Source organism: Vanacampus margaritifer, chromosome 3, assembly GCF_051991255.1.
Source record: "Vanacampus margaritifer isolate UIUO_Vmar chromosome 3, RoL_Vmar_1.0, whole genome shotgun sequence".
Classification (NCBI taxonomy): Eukaryota; Metazoa; Chordata; class Actinopteri; order Syngnathiformes; family Syngnathidae; genus Vanacampus; species Vanacampus margaritifer.
Window position 1 is genome coordinate 28,358,465 of NC_135434.1, and position 8,073 is coordinate 28,366,537.

Below are 8,073 nucleotides of genomic sequence, written 5' to 3' on the forward strand. Positions count from 1 at the left end.
TTTATTTTGAAATGGCTTGGTCAGAACCAACAAAAAGCCAAAAACGGGTCACAGTAATGCCTAGGGGTTAAAGCAACACTATGGAACTTTCAGTTTAGGTGGATTATGGCAACGCCATATGGACAAAAGCAGTATTGTTATGTCTGAAGGAAGACTACATTTCCTATTAGGACAAACGCATTGCGTTGTTTTTTTAGCTCCCTCCAGCGAGTGAAATCCGGGCCAATGTTGATCCTTGACTGTCCTTCATCAGGGGTAGCTTTTCATGTATGCCATAAAGCAGTCAGCACATTTGTAGTTTTTTGTGTGGCAGTGTTCCTACTATCCTCCTCAAAGTTGCTTAGTGCCAGTCAAAATGATACAGACCCCCAGACCATGGCAAAGGTACAATTCAACTCGTTTTAAGTCAATGTTTCATCAGAAGAGTTATGAAAATATTTCATTAAGGTTGAAAAGTTCTTTAGAGCTACTTTAAAAACACCGTTTTCCCCATGCTTGGGACAGGTATTAGAGAACATCTGTGGGTACTTGCAAAGTATAATTATGTATCCCATCACTTCCAGTGTCCATAACTACCAATCATGCATTTCTAAAATTGATAAACTATTTAGTATTCTGTTTGTAAATTCATCTCAGGTACAGTATATTTTGGGCATTATAATGTTGAAGTATGAGACAAACAAGATGCTGTTGGCTAGCTTTTACGCAGCTCCATGAATAAAGTGATGAGTTGGTCTTAATGGCTGGCTACTAATCACAGGGCCGACTTGCCTTCCAATTCAGGTATAATAACATCAGCTATCTGAAAGTGTGGCGGCTGCAAGCGGAGAGCAGAGGGGGTTCAAACTGTCTCGTCTGAGAGGGAATGGAGCTTTGTTGCCTCCACAGGATTTCTTTCACCTCTTTGTCTGCACAGCCTAAGTGGCCTGAGAGGTAAACTGTCTCCCAACTTGGCATTGTTGGCCTATTGTTATCTGAAATTGACGGGGGCCAGTCTCATCTCAAGCCTTGTCTCCATTCTTGTTGTGTGACAAGATCGTAGATTATAAATCCTATATATGATTACAGAAACATGCCTGGATTTTATTTTCATTTTTTTAAATATCCAGAGGCACTGTACATGAGCTTGAGAGGTGAGTAGCAATTCAACTGTTTCGTGTCATGGATATGTATACATTCAATACTGTGGTCTGCAACAGAGTTAAAACAGTGTTCGCTTACAGAATTTGTATTGGCAATGAATACAACCCATTAATTAATGTTATGTATTTGTGATATAAGGGATGATAGTAGGGATGCACCGAAAATACATTTTGGGTCCGAAACTGAAAACCAAAAATGAGAAATGCTTAGCCGAAAACCGAAACACAGAAAAAATTATGCTAATTTTTTTATTATCATTGCATTTATTATAATTAATTAAAATTATAACACTCTTATAAAATATTTAGGCCTATTTAGCATGGGCATTTTAACAAAGCACAAAATAAATTGAAATGCATCCACACCAGACATCAGAGACATGTTGGCGAATGGTACATTTAACACCAAACGCGGGGTGAGCAACTGAGCATTTTCTGCCGGTGCAATTGCACTTTATAGTCAATGTACAGTACATCGCACCAGCGGGCACGGATGCGTGCGGTGCGGATGACGCATTTGTAGGCTATTTGGAGTGGGACGTGGTGCACTTAAAATCGTCAGATTCACATATTCACCAAAATTTTTAAATAAATAAATTTCTTCGCACCAGCCAATCGGCTTTGGGAACGGACTGCAAAGTCAAACACGCCGTCCTGTACAAATCTGTATTCACCTGGAGACAGTGGTAAGTGTTTACTTGTTTAAAACTGTCCTGCCTCCCCTCCCATCGACCGACCCATCTCCAGTCCTGAGCATGCATGAGGTGAGATGTGCCTTCTGAAGACATTTAACATTTTCAATTTATAATTTTACTGTTTTTGAATTTACTTATGAGCATATAGATGTGATATAATCATGAGTGTAGTTAAAAGAATACAGTGGGATAATGATTTTGTCAACTTTATTTGAACCTCGCACCCTCAAAGCTATTGAAGATAGGAATGTGCATGTTATCAGAGTCTCTTGTCATTAGGTCGTAAAGACTGAAGGTCTGGGGTCAGATCCTGATTGCATCTGTTCCCCGCGCAAGAAGGGGAACTGTATAAACATGTCTGTTTACCATCAACATTACACCTTTGTTCAACCTAGGAGTCGACATGTCTGTCCTTTGTTCAATCAAGAGGCGGGAAGAGGAACCTTTTATCTTTTGACTATAAATAAGTGGATGTTTTGTATTCGAGTACATACTTGGGGGCTCGACATTGCTTTCAGATGTGGGTTCCCTAACTGTGTCTTTGAGAGCTCTCAAATAAATCTTTGCAAAGAAAGCTTCTTCATCAGATCTCAATGCAATTATTTTGAACACGCAAGGATTACACTTAATAAAGTAATCAAATAATACCTTCACTTCCCATCCAGATGGAGTTCTGGCCGTTTTTTTTTTTTTTTTGCGTCACCAGAACATCCTCTTTCAGCCATATTCTTTCGGCTTGAATTTTATTTATTTGGTGGCCGAATATTTGGTGCATCACTAATGAATAGTCAAGTGCTACAATGTTAAGCAACCCCCTTCGCTCATGGCTGTTTTATTGGATTTCGACAGATTTTACAGGGCCCACAGAGTATCGTGTTCTATTGCTATAAAAATATGGAACCTACCAAAAGAAAGATTAGAGTATCTTCTTTGATCAGGAAAGCAAGAGTATATTTGTATCTGTTTTTGTTCTGCAACAATTAGCACTAGAATATAGCTAAGTTTCATCATTATTCACAAGCCTGTTGAAAACACTGGGGAAAAGAGCCTGTTGCAACATGGCTCTGACTGATCTCTTATACTCTGCTGCCACCCGCTGGCCGTTTTTTTGTAATAACTACCATTGCTTTAAGCAACCTCTTCAGGTCAGAAGCTGCATCAAAGCCTTCTCTATGTTCTAGCATAAAAAACGTATAAATACGTATTATTATATTATTAAATAAGTATTAAAAAACATATTTATATGTTTTTGAGTTTGAATGAGTTAATATAGCTCAGATATATTTATGCTCTAATTGATAATTGCTCAAATACTATTCTGTAATATTTCGGTATGGCAGGCCCACCAGTCACCCCCCCGACCCCCAACCCACACCCGCCACCAACCCACACCTGCCACCAACCACAACCCATGCACCCGCCGCCCCCAAACCCCCAGACACCCCCTCACCATCGCCAGCCCCCCAAACCCCGGGGACCCCCCCAACCCAGCCATCGGTGCATCGGAAAAAGTTTTGCTTTTCATCAGCAACATCTTTAGATGACCCACCCACAGATTCACACCTGATTTTGTGAAACACATCACATTAGGGTTGTCTCAACTAGTTGACATAGTCGACGCCACTGATGACGTAAAAACTTAGGCACGCACAACATAGGCTACCGTCGAGTATCGATGACGTAAATGCGCAGACACGTGCATACCGTCAGTTGTAAAGTGTGCACAGCAGAAAATAAAGGACAACAATAGAAATGGCATTGGATCCTAGCGTTCCGGGCGGAGAAGAGAAGGGCACCACGAAGCAGCTAAAAAAGTGGACAAAAAAGTCTAGAGTATGACATATTTATAAAAAAGTATGGACATATTTCACCGAAAAGTCAAACGAATTAGTTGTCTGAGCTAAACACAACTAATTAACTAATATGACCCGATTTTGCTGAAGTTGCTGTTATGTGCTACGTCTTAACGTGCATCGTTAAGTTTAATTTCTCAAAGCAGCGGGTTGCAGTCAAAGTTACACAGTGTTGTGTTTCAGCTTTGTGCATTATGTAGCTAACGTTAGCAGAGCTATTTCACTTTGTGCTTCAGCTTTGTGCATTATGTAGCTACGGTTAGCAGAGCTATTTCACGACGGCTCCCCTCTTTGGTGGAGGTTTTCATGCATGCCAGATCCACCACACCAGCATCTATCGAAATTCAAACACAATCTTTTTCTTCCTCTGGTCGTTGAATCGGTGGAGGCTGATGTCTGTGGATCTCACTCTGCTTCATCTATCCTTTGGTCTCTTGAAGTCTCCCTAATTTGTTGGAATTTTGATGTTTCTGGGGTTGGTGAAAGACTGGTTGGTAACCAGGTGGGTAGTAGGTGATGTCTGGTCGGTGCTGGATTTCACTTTCCTTGCTTTTCTTTGATCCTTCCTCGGGTTTCCTGACAACCTCACGACTCTAGCTGGATTCTGAAGTATTCGGTTTAGGTGAACGGTATGGGATTTTTAATAGGTTTTAGGTGAATTAATGAGTACACACTCACACACAAAATAAAACAAAATAAAAAAAGAGAGAGCAATGATGATGACATGTCAAATCAGTAAAATTACCGAATGAACAATACTGAGCTCTCTCTCTCAAAAAAATAAATAAATAAAAACAATACAGAGCTATTTCACTTTGTATTTCAGCTTTGTGCATTATGTAGCGAGTGTTAGCGGCGCTATTTCACTTTGTGCATTATGTATCTAACATTAGCGGAGCTATTTCACGCCAGTCAAATTGTGTTACTGTTTATATATCTACTCTCGTGCTGCTCCGGAAAGCTCTTGGTCTTACCGTCTCTATGCAGACCCCGGGTGGAGCACACCATGCAGATCGTATTTATACAATACAACTTTATTCATATAGCGCATTTCACCACAACAGGAGCAGTAACAAAGTGCTAACATAAATAATACAAACAATAATACAAAAGCAAATCACACATTGTTTCACTGTAATGCAGATAGAGAAATACGTCATTCATGTTCACGTCATGAAGTTTGCCTAAAAGAGATGTGACAGCTCATTCAATTCCAAAAGTTTTTTCAACTTTAATAAACAAAGAATTGAAATTAGTGTTCAGAAGTATTTTTTGTAAATTATTATCAACCCAATTATTATCAACCCAAAAATAATTGGTAGATTAGTCAAAAAAGTCATCGTTAGACTAATCGATTAATCGTAAGTCAATAGTTTAATCGGGAGAAAAAATTAATTGTTTGGGACAGCCCTACATCACATATATACCTTTCAGTCCTGTTTAGATCGATGATTACTTATGCAGCTGAATAAAAGTAAGTACTCCCTTGTCTTTTGTCTGGCCCACCTTCATCAATGGTGCTGACATTTCAGACGAGAACAGAGAATAGAATCAGTTTGTAATGTGTGCAGTCTTTCCTTTACTCTTTCCTAATGTAGTGGGACTTAAGTGCCGTGTTAAGCCCAAAGATGAGGGAGACTCAATGACCTGCCTTCGCTCTCAGTGTATTTACTGTATTCTGTGGTAGCCATCAGAGCCATATCTCTTATCAGCACAAGAAGTCAAACAGATTGTGGACTCAAATTTCTTCTTAGAGTCTATGCCTGAGCTTAGAGTTTGAGTTTCTGTCCTTTATATTGCTAATTTCTTCATGAGTAACATTGCAAGCCAATAACACAGTTGCCCAAAAAAGGCCCCTTTCCAAGAGAGTAGGCTAGGCAGTTCACAGTAAAGGTGATCTATCAGGGTTGGGACAAAATTTGACTATTTCAAAGTACAGTATTACCGCTTTCACACAAATATTGTGAAAACAAAATGCTGAGTCAGAGACATGCTCCAATACTTGAGCTGGCATTAATGTGCCTGTACCTTTTACACAGAACCCAACACCATTGCTGTCTGCTGTGTGAACTGCTTGATGAAAATGTTCACAGTATAATAAAGCCATTTTCCATGATGTTGTAACTTACCAATTGAACTATGGATGGTACTTTAAGGTTCCTAATTACTGTGATTTTATCTGACTTAGTTACCGAAATAGATTTGTGGAGTTTGTATGTCCACCCTGTGCTTGATTTTTTCCTTTTTCTTGTTTTGGTTCTCAACGAACGCAGACACTTCTGCTTATAATTTTTGTTGCCTTAATGTGGTAAGGATATTTTTTTGGGGTGATTAACGTAAGGAGGAATTAGTAGGGAGGCGGAACGTTGCCGCCGCTCCTCAGATGTAATCTAGGGAGAGAGCAGCGCACATCGTCTTCACTTGTTTCTGTTTTCTACCTGCAAATATAGGTCAGTAAACATTAGATAAAGTCCAACTACCTCTGTTTCGAAGTTATATTTTAATGTGTGGTTATCTACGAAATGCTAGAGTAGCTGCGATAACTTTAACATGTATAGAGACTTCAGAGCAAGTTTGTCCTCTTTTTTCCCCTCTTGTTTGCATCGGTGCCATTTTGCATGAAGCGTTACTTCGATGGGACTTCTTTGTACTGCGAACGTTCTAGAAATAAGCCATCTGTATTTACAATGGTTAAGAACTAAGATTTAAATAATAGGTTAGTGAGTAAAAAATGTAGAGAATAAGTAGAGTTTTCTCTTAAGCTAAAATGTTGAACATTTTGAAAGCATTTTCATTTATTTGGGGGAATTCATATTGTAATTGGAAATGTTGAAGATTGTGAATACCGAAAGAGGTGAGGTTGAAAAAGCACCTAAGAGACCGTATAAAGACTGAAATGTACTGAAATTAGAATTTTGTTTATATGTGGTGTGTTTAATAAAACAACCCCAGACATAATCTGGGGAGAGAGCAGCGCACATCGTCTTCACTTGTCTCTGTTTTCTACCTGCAAATACAGGTTATATTTTAGTTACTTTGGTACACATTCCTGGACCCGTAATACTAACTTTGTTTTCGTACTGTCTTTTGTCTTACCGATTATCCCCACCTGCTACAAGAGTAGTTATAAGTGAGCCGGCTTGTCCCGATCGGACATTTGCTGCTGGGTATATCCTGGATTCCTTGTACAAGTGAAAGATTATGCCTGTCAATTTATTTATTTTTAAATTTTAAAAAGAGCTCAGTACTGTTCATTCGGTAACTTTACCGATTTGACATGTCATCATCATCATAGCTCTCTCTTTTTTCTTTGTATGTGGGTGAGTATGTGTGTGCGTGCGAGTGTGCGTGTATTCATTAGTTCACATAAAACCTATTAAAAAATCCCATACCGTTCACCTAAACCGAACACTTCCAGCCAGAGTCGTGAGGCCGTCAGGAGACCCGAGGAAGGACCAAAGAAAAGAAAGGAGAGTGAAATCCAGCACCGACCAGACACCACCCACCAGGCCACTAACCAGAGTCCTTCACCAACCCCAGAGACATCTAAATTCCAACAAATCAGGGAGACCTCAAGAAACCAAAGGAGAGACTGAGGAAAGGAAGGAAGGACAGACGAAGCAGAGTGAGATCCACAGACACAAGCCTCCACCGATTCAATGACCTGAGGAAGAAGCAGATTGTGTCTGAGTTTCGATAGATGCTGGTGTGGTGGATCTGGCATGCATGAAAATCTCCACCAAAGAGGGGAGCCGTCGACCCGTGCCAGGACAGAGCAAGCGCAACACCTCAGGGCCCCCCAGACCGCGGCAGCGCCAAAGGACGACCCCCGGGCCCCACAGGGGCCACCGGCCAGAGAGCAAACCCAGGAGCAGGAGCGCCCCCCACCCCAACATGGCCCGCGCCCCCAACCCAACGCAGCAGGACGGGGCACTGCAGGCCCACCAGGCATCATACAACCCCCCCGCCCTCCATCCAGCCCAGCCGCCCCCAGGCCCCCAAACCCCCAGACACCCTCCCACCCAGCCGCAAGGCCCAGCGGGGAAAGGCCCCTGTCGTCACTCCAGCGTTCTTAGTGAAAACTAACCCTGTTATAATATTTATAATACTTCCCCTAACGAAATAGCAGGCTTTTCTAAATAAAGTAAAATATCATCGGCATATAGATTCATTTTATGTTCTGTTACCCCAGAGTGAATTCCTTGAATCCTTTTTTCCTGGCGTATGGCTAATGCAAGTGGCTCAATAAATATTACAAATAATAAAGGGGACAGTGGGCATCCCTGTGTTGTGCCTCTCTGTAGAGTAAAACTCTGAGATATAATCCCATTAGTAGTAACTGTAGCTTTAAGAGAATCATATAATACTGACACCCAGTGGATA